The sequence below is a fragment of the Mustelus asterias genome, chromosome 3, assembly GCF_964213995.1.
Source record: "Mustelus asterias chromosome 3, sMusAst1.hap1.1, whole genome shotgun sequence".
NCBI classification, from domain to species: Eukaryota; Metazoa; Chordata; class Chondrichthyes; order Carcharhiniformes; family Triakidae; genus Mustelus; species Mustelus asterias.
The window spans coordinates 150,414,579-150,429,413 of NC_135803.1; the positions used below are offsets into that span (position 1 = coordinate 150,414,579).

Sequence of the window (14,835 nt, forward strand, 5' to 3'; positions counted from 1 at the left end):
AACAGGTTTATTTGGTAGCAAATACCACAAGCTTTCGGAGCACTGCTCCTTCGTCAGATGGAGTGGAAATGTGCTCTCAAACAGTGCAAGCAGACACAAAAATCAAGTTGCAGAATACTGATTAGAATGCGAATCCTACAGCCAGCCAGGTCTTAAAGGTACAGACAATGTGGGTGGAGGGAACATTAAACACAGGTTAAAGAGATGTGTATTGTCTCCAGACAGAACAGCTAGTGAGATTCTGCAAGCCCAGGAGGCTTTGGGTTTTGGAAAACACAGTAAGAGTTTTAACAACACCAGGTTAAAGTCCAACAGGTTTATTTGGTAGCAAATACCACAAGCTTTCGGAGCACTGCTCCTTCGTCAGATGGAGTGGAAATGTGCTCTCAAACAGTGCAAACAGACACAAAAATCAAGTTGCAGAATACTGATTAGAATGCGAATCCTACAGCCAGCCAGGTCTTAAAGGTACAGACAATGTGGGTGGAGGGAACATTAAACACAGGTTAAAGAGATGTGTATTGTCTCCAGACAGAACAGCTAGTGAGATTCTGCAAGCCCAGGAGGTTTTGGGTTTTGGAAAACACAGTAAGAGTTTTAACAACACCAGGTTAAAGTCCAACAGGTTTATTTGGTAGCAAATGCCATTAGCTTTCGGAGCGCTGTTCCTTCGTCAGATGGAGTGGAAATATTGGAAAACCCAGGTGGGCAGCAGGAAGGAAATGTGGGCAGTGTTGTTAACTCCTGATAAATGCAAAATACTGCGGATGCTGAAACTCTAAAATGAAAACAGAAAATGATTTGATTTGATTTATTATTGTCACATTAGCATACAGTGAAAAGTATTGTTTCCTGCGCACTATATAGACAAAGCATACTGTTCATAGAGAAGGAAACGAGAGAGTGCAGAATGTAGTGTCATAGCTAGGGTGTCAATCTCAGGTCAGTCAGATCGGCTGTCTCCAGGGTCCTAAGGATCGCCACAACTGTAAGAAATTGAATTAAAGCATTGTTAGAACGTTTAAAAGAGTTGGAATGAAGCTTTAGAAGCGTAGAACGAGAGTAAAAGATAGAATTAGAAGGAATGCTGGGCACAGCTTGCAAGAAGTCGCCTCACTCCGGCGCCATCTTGGAAATGTTGGATAAACTCAGCAGGTCCAGCAGCACCTGTGGGAGAAAAACCGAGTTAAAGGGGGGAATTCCCCAACTGTTCATGCCAGCGGGATTCTCTGGTCCCACTGGCAGCGCACACCTTCCCATGGGTTTTGCAGCGGCGTGGGGGAGACATCAATGGGAAATCCCATTGACAGCGGCGGGACCAGAGAATCCCACCATCAACGAACAGCGCACCACCTCCCGCAACCAAGAAACACGCGGCTGGGAGACCAGAGAATTCCCCCCAATGTTTCACAGAATCCTACAATGCAGAAGGAGGCCATTCGGCTCATCGAGTCTGCACTGATCACAATCCCACCCAGGCCCCATCTCCATAACTCCATGCATTCACCCTAGCTAGTTCCCCTGACACTAAGGGGCAATTCAGCATGGCCAATCCACCTAACCCGCACATCTTTGGACTGGGGGAGGAAACCGGAGCACCCGGAGGAAACCCATGCAGACATGGGGAGAACATGCAGACTCCACACAGACAATGACCTAAGCTGGACATCGAACCCGGGTCCCTGGCGCTGTGAGGCAGCAGTGCTAATCACTGTGCCACCGCGCCGCCGTTTCAAGTCCAATATGACAGAAGAGTCTGTAGAAGAATCATATAGACTCAAAACATTAACTCTGTTTCTCTCTTTGCCAGACCCGTTGAGTTTATCCAGCATTTTACACTTTTCTTTCTGTTACTTTTGGTGTTGGTCAGAGTCGAAAAGTGCACAGTGGATTTGAAAAACAGCGAAGTGATGTTAAACTTGTAAGGAACTTGGTTAGAGAGTACGGTAAGCAGTTCTGGTCTCCATATTACCGAAAGGAATTAAAAACGCTGGTGAAGGTGCAAAGGAAATCATGTACAAGGTTAATATCAGAGCTGAGGGATTATGGCCGGAATTCTCCCATCCCGCCTACCACTGGAATTCTAGCGGACGGGGGTGCGAGGGGGGAACCATTGATGTCAAGCGGGAATTTCCAGTTTTCAAACGAGCGCGCCCAGAGAATCCTGCCCTAAAACTGTAAGGCAAGATTGAATAAACTGGGCTTCTCTTCTCAAGGAAAGAGAAAGCTGAAGATTGGCCTAATAGAAGTCTTTTAAAATTATGAAGGGTTTGTTAAGGTAGATATAGAGAAGGTAATCCAACGTGTTGGGCAGATCAGAATAGTAAATTAAAGATAGACTTCTTTATTCAGAGACTGGTTAGAATGTGGAACTTGCAACCACCAAAGGCCATCGATGCATTTACGGGGGAAGCTAGATAACAACATGAGGGGGAACAGAATAATATACTGGTAGGGTTGGACAACATTGGTCACTGAAGCTGATGTAAAATCATGTAAACCATTAAAATGTGGACCAGCAGATGCCTGTGATACAGCCACACCTTTGTTCCCACAATTAGGCACACGCAGTCCTGACTTGCAGCTTGCCTGCTCCTTGCAGAGCACTGCAGCATCAGCATAGTCTCAGAAACTGAGGTTGCGGTGTTGAGTTCCCAGAGCCACCACTGTTGCGTGGGCATGATGAATGTGCAGTTCAGTTTCGTATTTGTTCATTTTGGAAATTCCCAGCTCAGGCCTTCCCCACATTCTTGCACTTTCAGAGCCATTGGGTGCAAATGACAGATGCTGCAAATTAATCAGACACCTGCTTCTGGTGTCTTGGCCGGTATCAGGTTATTTTGCTTCGTGTTAACAGATTGGGTTACAGATTCTTAGAAGCGACTATCAGAAGCATCATCTTAGTGGGCCACTTTCACTTGTGTGCAGTCTGTCTCTTCCTTTGCAGTTTCGTTAAATTATATATGTCAGCCGGGTCTGACGGCATTTGTTTATTGTGGCTTTATGGAAGAGAAATTGAGGCGCTTATTTTTTTCGAAATACTTAATAAACAAGAAAGAACTTGCAATTTTACAGCAAACTTCAGGGTGTTTCAAAGCGTTTTACAGCCTCTTGAAACGTCCTCCTTGTTGTAATGAAGGAAATGTGACAGCCCGTTTGCACGGTTAGCTCCCACAAACATCAATGTGATGATCAGATATCCGCCTTTCGTGATGATGATTGCCCTGTGTTTTGTTGCTCGTGCTGCTTCTCTAAACCAAATATTGAACAGGGTTCATGAAATTCTGCTTATTTTTAAGAACCTTATGGTGGCACTAATGGTGATTTATAAAACCGTGGTTCATCAGAAGGTGTTGGGAATTTGATTTGTCATTGGCTAATTCAGAAGACTGAGCTGCATAAAGGGCAGGGGGCAGCACAGTGGGTTAGCGCTGCTGCCTCACAGCGCCAGGGACCCGGGTTCAATTCCCGGCTTGGGTCACTGTCTGTGCGGAGTCTGCATGTTCTCCCGGTGTCTGCGTGTGTTTCCTCCAGGTGCTCCGGTTTCCTTCCACAGTCCGAAAGACGTGCTGGTTAGGTGCATTGGCCATGCTAAATTCTCCCTCAGTGTACCCGAACAGGCGCCGGAGTGTGGCGTAGTGGGATTTTCACAGTGACTTCATTGCAGTGTTAATGTAAGCCTAACTTGTGACACTAATAAGTAAACTAATAAGTAAATAAATTTTAAACAGATGTGATAAACGTAGGATTTAGGAGCAGGAGTAGGCTATTCAACCCATTCAAACCGATCCTGGCTGGTCTACCTCAATGCCATTCTTCGCACTATCCCCATATTCTTGACAGAGAGTTTTACAGTAACTTCATTGCAGTGTTAATGTAAGCCTTACTTGTGACTAATTAATAAAAAAACTTTATTAAAAATACTTAAAACTTTGATGTCATCTATTGATTTCTGTCTTCAACGTGTTCAATGATTGAGCTTCCATAGCCATTTGGACAGAAGATTCACTTCCGTTAGAGTGAAGAAATTCACTCATCTCAGGTTTCAATGGCCTGTCCCTTATCCTGAGACTTTGTCCCCGGTCCAAACCCAGCCAAGGGAACCATCCTATCTGCATCTGCCTTCTTGAGCCCTGTAAGAATTTTTTTCAATGAGATCACCTCTCATTCTTCGAAACTCGAGAGAATACAGGCCAAATTTCCTCAATCTTTCCTCATAAAACAATCCCATCATCCCAGGGGTTAGTCTGATGAACCTTTGTTGCACTCCCTCTGTGGCCAGTATATCCTCCCTTAGGTAAGGAGACTACGCAAAACCCCAGGTGCCGGCAGAGAGAGGATACAGCGGAACCACAACAAGGAGGAGAAGTGATGAAGCAACAAGATAGCACATGAGACCAATCCAGAGGACATAAGGCAAATGGACAAGGAAGAAATGGCTGTAAAAGGGGAGGTAGACAGCAGAGAAGACAGGAAGGCAGCATTGTGAAAAGACAGACATGTAAACCAAACATGTGAAATCATTCATTTATAGGCAGCACGGTGGCACAGTGGTTAGCACTGCTGCCCCACAGGGCCAGGAACCCAGGTTGGATTACAAACTTGGATCACCACCTGTGCAGAGTCTGCACGTTCTCCCCGTGTCTGCGAGGGTTTCCTCCGGGTGCTCCGATTTCCTCCCACATTCCAAAGATGTGCCCGTTAGGTGGATTGGCCATACTAAATTCTCCATCGGTGTACCCTTCCACAGTAACTTCATTACAGTGTTAATATAGACCTACTTGGGACACTAATAAATAAATAATTTGTCAAAGAAGTAATTTCATACTGCCAACAAAGGTTCTTGCCTCATTGCAGACCTATAAACCTTCCTGATAAATAAGGATATTCCTACATCCCCTTGCTCCGCTAACAAATGCCCCCACTCCGGCCCAATGCATACTACCCCGATCCACACCATCCCAGCCTGCCCACCATAACATAAAACACCCACAAACAAAAAGTCAGTCCATCCCACTAGCTCTGACAACCCCCCTCCCCCCATCCACCCCAACAGACACATACACGGGAGGCAAAAGAGCCAAGACATAGGAAGACAACAAACCACCCTTCAGCTCACTACCCACCCATCAGCATCCCTATCAGGGAACCCCCAGAAATCTTCCCCCCACCGCTTGACCACCACCACCCCCCCCCCCCACCCCCCTGCTAGTAGCCCACCTACTACCCCCAGAAAAAGCCCCCCCAATTCGGAGACTTACTCAGCAGCAGGTACACAAAAAGTCTCCAGCACACGTACCACCTTGACATCCAGCCCAACCCCCGTAAGAACAACAAAAGCCTCCCCCTATCACACACCATCTCAGCAACCACCTCTCCCCAATCATCTATAATACGGCAGAACACACGCACCCACTACCCTCTTCTTCCAGGGGTCCCAACCAACACCTACCCCCCTCCAACACACAAATATACACCGCTCTACCCCCGGTGTGCCGCTCTGCACAAGAAGAAACTAACATGAGTAATAATAATAAGAAAAAGGAAAAGTCCCAGGAGACAAGAAGACAACAAGTCACAATATAAAGGCAAGAGATCACAAAGGGCAACAAGCGTTGGACGTGAGCCGAACGAAAAGAGGCAGGACAAGAAGAATAAGGGGCATGTCCTCTATACAATTGCAGCAAGACGGCTTTACTCCTGTACTCATGTTCTCCTAAAATGAAGACCAACATACAATTTGCCCTCCTGATTGCTTGCCACACATGTCTGCTAGCTTCTAGTGACTCATAAACCAGGGCACTAATCGGCATTAATATCTGCCTGTAGGTTGTTCCTCATATCTGTGGAAAAAATCTTCTCCCCCAAAGGGTCCTGATAATTGTTTGGACAATGTTCACTTCCTGCAATCTCATTTGAGCTAGGAAAGGCTGACAAGCAAATATCTTTGGCAACCTGTTGCTATTTTGAGCTGCAGGTTTGTACATCAGCTTTATTAGAATTGATTCAGGTTTATGAGATAAACAAAGACCATGGGGTTTAATTCACTTAGTTTGACAAGCAGAAGTTGTTGGGTTGTGGGTTGTTTTTGTAAGTCAATCTATGAGGCCACCAAGAATAGGAAGTTAATCAGTGGCTGACCAATAGAGAATTCAGGAGAAATTTCTTTACTCAGAGAGTGGTTAAAATGAGGAACTCACTACAACAAAGAGTAGTTGAGGTGAATAGTATCGATACCTTTAAGAGGAAGCGAGACAACGTACATAACGGAGAAGGGAATAGATGCTCACGTTGATGGGATCAGATGAAGAAAAGTATGGAGAGGCTTTAGTGGAGCAAAAAGAATGGCATGAATCTGTTGGGCTGAATGGCCTGTTTCTGTGCTGTAAAAATTTTGTAATGCAAGCATAGCCGGGTAAGATTTAAGCATGTTTCCGGGTGAGAGTGGTGTTAACGCAGAAAAAATATTTTTTACCAAGCATTCATGGAGATCAGCAAAGTTTGTGATTACCTTTATCTGAGAACTGACAACACAAAAATAGATAGGAAAGCAATTTGTGAGGAGGACAGAAGGAGTCCACAGAGGGGTATAGATGAGTTAAGAGAATGGGCAAAAAATTGGCAGAAAGACTATAATGTGGGAAAATCTGAGTTTGTCCATTTTGGCAGGAAAACATTGAAAAACAGAATGTTGTTTTAAATGGAGAGAGATTGCAGAATGCTGCAATAGGAAGAGACCTGCGTGTCTTTGTACATGATTCACAAAACGTTAACACGTACATACAGCAAGTAATTAGGAAGGTAAATGGAATGCTGCCCTTTATTGCAATGGAGACGAAGTATAAACGTAGAGGGGTAGAATTTTCCTAAAAAATGGCAAAGTGGACTGGATTTTAGGCCCTCCGAACTGGAGGCAGTTTGGCAAGCAGATGGGCAGGTTATAAAATTAGACATCACCCTCGGTGTTCTTCCTAGCCCCATAGGCTAATTGAGGCCTGTAAATGGCCAATCCATGGCAGTGGTCACAGCTTCTGGTGATGTTACTGGGTCAGAGAGCTCTCTTGGAGGTAGGACTTCCTCGCCAGATTAGGGCGACTATTAAATAGCTGCAGGGTAAGATTGCGAAGTGGAGGGAAGCTCACCCCAGGTTTTACACCAGGGGGCAGGGACCCACTCCCTAGTAAATTCAGTTCTTGGTCTCCACTGGTATCTTAACCCGAAGCAAACAAAACAAAAGAAAGGTCTTACATTTATAAGGCACCTTTCATGTCCTCGGGAAGTCCCCTAGTACTTCTCACCCTTTGAAGTATAGTCATTTTTGTAAAGTAGGAAATATGGCAGCCAATTTGCACATAGCATCAATCAGGTAGTGATCAGTTGTGTTTTGTTAGTAATGTGGTTGATGGATTAATATTGTCCAGGACACCAGGGTGAACTCCCCTCCTCTTATTCAAATAATGCCATCAAATCTTTTACGCCCACCCTAGAGGGCTTACAGGACCTCAATTTAATGTTGCATCCAAAAGACAGCACTGTTATAGGTAATATTCTGCATTTCTACTTTTCCAACAATACACCCTCGGCCTCAATTTTGTACTTTGGACCCTGGAGTGGGACTAGAATCCATGGCCCTCTGACCCAAAGGTGATGTTCATTATATTGTTAAGATACACAGATACAGGGCTTTGGTTAATTACATGCTTAGAGCACTTATAAAGAGAGACTGCTGGAACACTGTTGTTGGTCGGTAGGAAGCAGGCATATGTAATGCTGCATTCTGTAACTAAACCTATTGTCAAGGAAAGCAATTGTCTAGTTTCAAACTTCACCAACTGGGCTGGGATTGGATTAACAGGTGAGAGTGCTACCGACTGTACCACAGCTGCTGCACAACAATAGGATTTCAAGATAAGAGGCAACTGCATATGTTTTGGTTCTATCATCATATTTACAGGCTGGAACATGACTGTGCTTGTGTTAATTGCTTTTAGTTGCTTGTTAGCTGTAACACACAGGCAGCTGCAAAATTGTGCAATGGATGTATTATACAATCTGTTTTAAATAAGGTTCTAGCGTCCTTCTAAGAGGAAACAGATATAATTTATAATACAGGTTGATGCACTCCCTGAGACTCTTAGTTCTGTTTATTTCTAAAAACAGTGGGAATATATTTCCTAAAGACGTCTGATATATTTATCAGCAACTGGCGATCAAAAATGGTGCAATTTAATATTCGGAAAATGAAAAGTGGTGATTATTAATAATTAACAGACGAGCAGTAGGAGCAACCAGTGTTGTTTGCTGAGCTTTTTCAGGATCACAAGTTGCTGGTAAATATATCAGACATTTTTAGGAAATATATTTCCACTGTATTTAGAAATAAACAGAACTAAAGATCTCAGGTAGTGCATAAACCTGATTTGACTTTTTGATCTGATTTGATTTATTATTGTCACATGTATTAACATACAGTGAAAAGTATTGTTTCTTGCACGCTATACAGACAAAGCATACCGTTCATAGAGAAGGAAAGGAGAGAATGCAGAATGTAGTGTTACAGTCATAGCTAGAGTGTAGAGAAAGATCAACTTAATGCAAGGTAAGTCCATTCAAAAGTTCAAAAGTCCTTTCAAAACTTCAAAAGTCCATTCAAAATTCAAATCGACTTCAGGAAGCGTAGTGGGGAACATGCCCCTGTCTACATCAACGGGGACAAAGTAGAAAAGGTCGAGAGCTTCAGGTTTTTAGGTGTCCAGATCACCAACAACCTGTCCTGGACCCCCCCCCATGCCAACACTATAGTTAAGAAAGCCCACCAACGCCTCTGCTTTTCAGAAGACTAAGGAAATTTGGCAAGTCCACTACGACTCTCACCAACCTTTACAGATACACCATAGAAAGCATTATTCCTGGTTGTATCACAGCTTGGTATGGCTCCTACTCTGTCCAAGACCGCAAGGAACTATAAAAGGTCATGAATGTGGCCCAATCCATCACGCAAACCAGCCTCCCATCCATTGACTCTGTCTACACTTCCCGCTGCATCGACAAAGCAGCCAGCACAATTAAGGACCCCACGCACCCCGGACATTCTCTCTTCCACCTTCTTCCGTCAGGAAAAAGATACAAAAGTCTGAGGTCACATACCAACCGACTCGAGAACAGCTTCTTCCCTGCTGCTGTCAGACTTTTGAATGGACTTACCTTGCATTAAGTTGATCTTTCTCTACACCCTCGCTATGACTGTAACACTACATTCTGCACTCTCTTGTTTCCTTCCCTATGAACGGTATGCTTTGTATAGCGCGCAAGAAACAATACTTTTCACTGTATGTTAATACATGTGACAATAATAAATCAAATCAAATCAAAAAGTCTGATGACAGCAGGGAAGAAGCTGTTCTTGAGTCGATTGGTACGTGACCTCAGACTTTTGTATCTTTTTCCCGAAGGAAGAAGGTGGAAGAGAGAATGTCCGGGGTGCGTGGGGTTTTAATTATGCTGGCTGCTTTGCCAAGGCAGCGGGAAGTGTAGACAGAGTCAACCTGTATTCTAAATTATATTTGTTTCCTCTTAGAAGGACACTAGAACCTTATTTAAAACAGATTATATAATGCTTCCATTGCACAATTTTGTAGCCACCTGTGTGTTATAGTCAACAAAATCTCCACCAACAAGCAACTAAAAACAGTTAACACAAACACAGTCATGTTCCAGCCTGTAAATATGATGATAGAACATAAGAGCATAAGAAATAGGAGCAGGAGTAGGCCATCTAGCCCCTCGAGCCTGCCCCACCATTCAATAAGATCATGGCTGATCTGATAGTGGGTTCAGTTCCACTTACCCGCCCGCTCCCCATAACCCTTAATTCCCTTAATAGTTAAAAATCTATCTACCTGTGACTTAAACACATTTAACGAGGTAGCCTCTACTACTTCATTGGGCAGAGAATTCCAAAGATTCACTACCCTCTGGGAGAAGAAGTTCCTCCTCAACTCTGTTCTAAATTGACTCCCCCGTATTTTGAGGCTATGCCCCCTAGTTCTTGTTTCTATTGTAAGTGGAAATAACCTCGCTGCTTCTACCCTGTCTAGCCCCTTCATTATCTTTTTATGTCTCTATAAGATCTCCCCTCAACCTTCTAAACTCCAATGAGTACAGGCCCAGTCTACTCAATCTCTCCTCATAAGCTAACCCCCTCATCTCCGGAATCAACCTGGTGAACCTTCTCTGTACCCCCTCCAAAGCTAATATATCCTTTCTTAAATAAGGGGACCAAAATTGTACACAGTACTCTCGGTGCGGCCTCACCAGTACCCTGTACAGTTGCAGCATGACCTCCCTGCTTTTATACTCCATCCCTCTCACGATAAAAGCCAACATTCCATTTGCCTTCTTGATTACCTGCTGCACCTGCAAACTGAGTTTTTGTGATTCATGCACAAGGACCCCCAGGTCCCTCTGCACAGTAGCATGTTGTAATTTTTCACCGTTTAAATAATAGTCCATTTTACTATTATTCCTTCCAAAGTGGATAACCTCACACTTACCAACGTTATGCTCCATCTGCCAGATCCTTGCCCACTCACTTAGCCTATCCAAATCTCTCTGCAGACTCTCTGTGTCCTCCACGCAATTTGCTTTCCCACTCATCTTTGTGTCATCCGCAAACTTTGTTACCCTACACTCGGTCCCCTCCTCCAGATCGTCTATGTATATGGTAAATAGTTGAGGCCCCAGCATCGATCCCTGCGGCACGCCACTAGTCACTGATTGCCAACTGGAAAAGAACCCATTTATTCCAACTCTCTGCTTTCTGTTAGATAGCCAATCCTCAATCCTCGCTAACACTTTACCCCCAACTCCGTGTACCTTTATATTATGCAGCAACCTTATCGAATGCCTTCTGGAAATCTAAATACACCAGATCCACCGGTTCCCCTCTGTCAACCACAATCGTTATATCCTCAAAAAATTCCAGTAAATTAGTCAAACATGACTTTCCCTTCATGAATCCATGCTGCGTCTGCTTGATTGAACCATTCTTTTCCAGGTGTCCTGCTATTTCTTCCTTAATGATAGATTCCAGCATTTTTCCAACTACGGATGTTAAGCTAACTGGCCTGTAGTTACCTGCCTTTTGTCTACCTTCTTTTTTAAACAGTGGCTGTTTTCCAATCAGCTGGCACCTCCCCAGAGTCCAGTGAATTTTGATAAATTACAACTAATGCATCTGCTATTCTTCTGCCGTTTCTTTTAGTACCCTGGGATGCATTCCATCCGGATCAGGGGACTTGTCTACCTTTAGTCCCATTAGCCTACCCAGCACTACCTCTTTAGTAATAGTGATCGTTTTAAGGTCCTCACCCCCTACAGTCCCATGACCGTCAATTATTGGTAAGCTATTTGTGTCCTCCACTGTGAAGACCGACACAAAAAAACTTGTTTAAGGCCTCTGGCATTTCCTCGTTTCCTATTATTAAATCCCCCTTCTCATCTTCTAAGGGACCAACATTTACTTATATTTGTAAAAACTTTTACTAGCAGTTTTTATATTTTGTGCTAGTTTACTTTCATAATCTATCTTTCCTTTCTTTATTGCTTTCTTAGTAGTTCTTTGTTGTTTTTTAAAGCCTTCCCAATCTTCTAGTTCCCCACTAATTTTGGCCACTCTGTATGCATTGGTTTTTAATTTGATACTCTCCTTCATTTGCTTAGTTATCCATGGCTGGCTATCCCTTTTCTTACATTCCTTCTTTTTCACTGGAATATATTTTTGCTGAGTACTGAGAAAAATCTCCTTAAAAATCCTCCACTGTTCCTCAACTGTCCCACCAATTAGTCTGTGTTCCCAGTGTACGTTAGCCAACTCCGCCCTCATCCTATTGTAATCCCCCTTGTTCAAGCAGAGGACACTGGTTTGGGACCCTACTTTCTCACCCTCCATCTGTATTAGAAATTCAACCATATTGTGATCACTCATTCCAAGAGGATCCCTCACAAGGAGATCATTAATTTTACCTGTCTCATTACACAGGACCAGATCCAAGATAGCTTGCTCCCTCGTAGGTTCTGTAACATACTGTTCAAGGAAACTATCGCGACAGCATTCTAAGAACAAGTCCACCGCGTCCGACTTGAGTTGACCAATCAATATGGAGGTTAAAATCCCCCATGATTATTGCTGTTCCATTTTTACATGCATCTGTTATTTGTTTGTTTATGGCTTGTTTATGGCCCGCCCCACCTTGAAGTTATTATTTGGGGGCCTATAGACTACGCCCACCAGTGACTTTCTCCCCTTACTATTCCTTATCTCCACCCACATTGATTCCACATTTTGCTCCTTAGAGCCTATATCGTCTCTCACTACCGCCCTGATGTTGTCTTTAATTAACAGAGCTACCCCACCTCCTTTTCCTTCCTGTCTATCCTTCCGAATTGTCTGATACCCCTGGATATTTAGTTCCCAGTCCTGGTCACCTTGCAACCACGTTTCTGTAATGGCCACTAGATCATACCCATTTGTACTGATTTGTGCCGTCAACTCATTCACTTTGTTTCGAATGCTACGTGCATTCAGGTAAAGTGTCTTTATGTTAGTCTTTCTTACCTGGACCCGATTTGTTAGTGCATTCCTTTGTTTGCATGCTCTGTCACTTCCTGTCACAGACTGGTTATCCTTCCCCAGACCATCTCCTTGCACTGTGTTGACCACCTCCCTTCTCATGCTTGTCACCTTTTTTACTCTGCCTGAGGTTAGATTCCTACCACCTTCTATACTCTCTGTTCTAGTACGTGGTCTGGAAACTTTACTAACCTCTCCTGAGCCCTCTGCTCCTTTAACTCGTTGAAAGTCCTCATCATTAACCTGCACTCCGACCCCCTCCTTTACCTTTGATTTTCTAATTCTCCATACAACTGAACCCTCCCCCCCAACTATTTAGTTTAAAGCCCTATCTACAGCCCTAGTTATACGATTCGCCAGGACTCTGGTCCCAGCACGATTCAGATGAAGACCATCCCATCGGAACAGGTCCCCTCTTCCCCAATACTGGTGCCAATGTCCCATGAATTCAAACCCATTCCTCCCACACCAATCTTTGAGCATTTACCTCCTTAATCTTATTGACCCTGTGCCAATTCGCTCGTGGCTCAGGTAGTAATCCAGAGATTATTACCTTTTCGGTTCTGCTTTTTAATTTAGCTCCTAGCTTTTCATATTCTCTTAGCAGAACCTCTGTTCCTGTTCTACCTATGTCGTTGGTACCTACGTGGACCACAACAACTGGATTTTTGCCCTCCCACTCCAAGTTCCTCTGCAGCCCAGATGAGATATTCTGAACCCGAGCACCAGGCAGGCAACACAACCTTCGAGATTCTCGATCCTGGTCACAGACAACAGTGTCAATGCCCCTAACTACACTATCCCCAATTACCACTACATTTCTTTTTTCTCCCCCCACTTGAACGGCTCCCTGTACCACGGTGCTGTGGTCAGTTTGCTCATCCTCCCTGCAGCCCCCGTTCCCGTCCACACAGGGAGCAAGAATCTCGAACCTGCTGGATAGGTTCAGGGACTGAGGCTCCTGGAAGTCTACTTCCTGGATCCCGCTACCTGCCTCACTCACAGCCTCACTCGCAGCCACACCCTCTTGTCCCTGACCACTGGCTGAATTCAAGCTAATTAGTCTAAGGGGTGTGACTGCCTCCTGAAACACAGCGTCCAGGTAACTCTCCCCCTCCCTGATGTGTCGCAGTGTCCGAAGCTCAGAATCCAGCTCATCAACCCTGAGCCGGAGTTCCTCAAGCAACCAACACTTACTGCAGACATGCTCACTGGGAAGCACAATGGGGTCCACCAGCTCCCACATCATGCAGGAACAACACATCACACGACCCTCCATCCTTATTTTCTTTGCTTTGTTTTTAAGTTTTTAAAAACTAAGAACTAAACCTACCCTGCCTCGCCCGTTTCCACCTAAGCCCGTTGAGCCAAAGCCCTTCAGCCCTCACTCTGCTACCTGCTCACTCCGCTGCCCGCTAACAACGCTGCCCGCTGGATAATGCGGCCTACTGTTTAAACCTCCCGCGCGCTTATAAAAAAATAAATAATTCCTTCCCAGGTCACCCCACGGCCGGCCTACTTCCGCTTTTCACTTTAAACTAGGAAAAAAAGAAACCCCGCGAAAAAGTAAGGAAAAAGAAGTCAATCCCTTACCCTTTTTACTCCAGCCACAAATCACTCCTCTCTCCCTTGCTCCAGTCGAACAACGACATGCAAAACATATGCATTTGATTTCCTGTCAGACAGGTTAGATTGAAATAATCCCCACTGTGTAAGTAGAAAAAAGCCTTTGGGCTGACAATATACCTTCCACACCTGTGAGTGGGCTTATCACTGATGCTGTGTTTTGTGGTTCTCAGCCTTGACCTTCACCTGGTCACACCACTGGCCAATCCCAGAGTAAGTCTCATGTCCCATTTGATCAAGTTTGTGTCCTCATCTGCTCAGTATCCAGGTAAATATAACAACGGTAGTGGCACAGTGGTCAGCACTGCTGCCTCACAGCGCCAAGGACCCAGGTTCAATTCCCGGCTTGAGTCACTGTCTGTGCAGAGTCTGCACGCTCTCCCCGTGTCTGATCCTCCGGGTGCTCCGGTTTCCTCCCCCAGTCCGAAAGATATGCTGGTCAAGTGCATTGGCCATGCTAAATTCTCCCTCAATGTACCCGAACAGGCTCCAGAGTGTGGCGAGTAGGGGATTTTCACAGTAACTTCATTGCAGTGTTAATGTAAGCCGACTTGTGACACCAATAAATAAACTAAACA

The 14,835-nt window shown here is 44.5% G+C and overlaps 1 protein-coding gene across 5 annotated transcripts in view; it reads left to right on the forward strand.

The window, feature by feature from the left end:
* The window catches only part of hemk1 (HemK methyltransferase family member 1), a 125,801-nt gene that overhangs the window by 72,487 nt on the left and 38,479 nt on the right, over positions 1 to 14,835 (forward strand). The gene's annotated exons all lie outside the window — the stretch shown is intronic.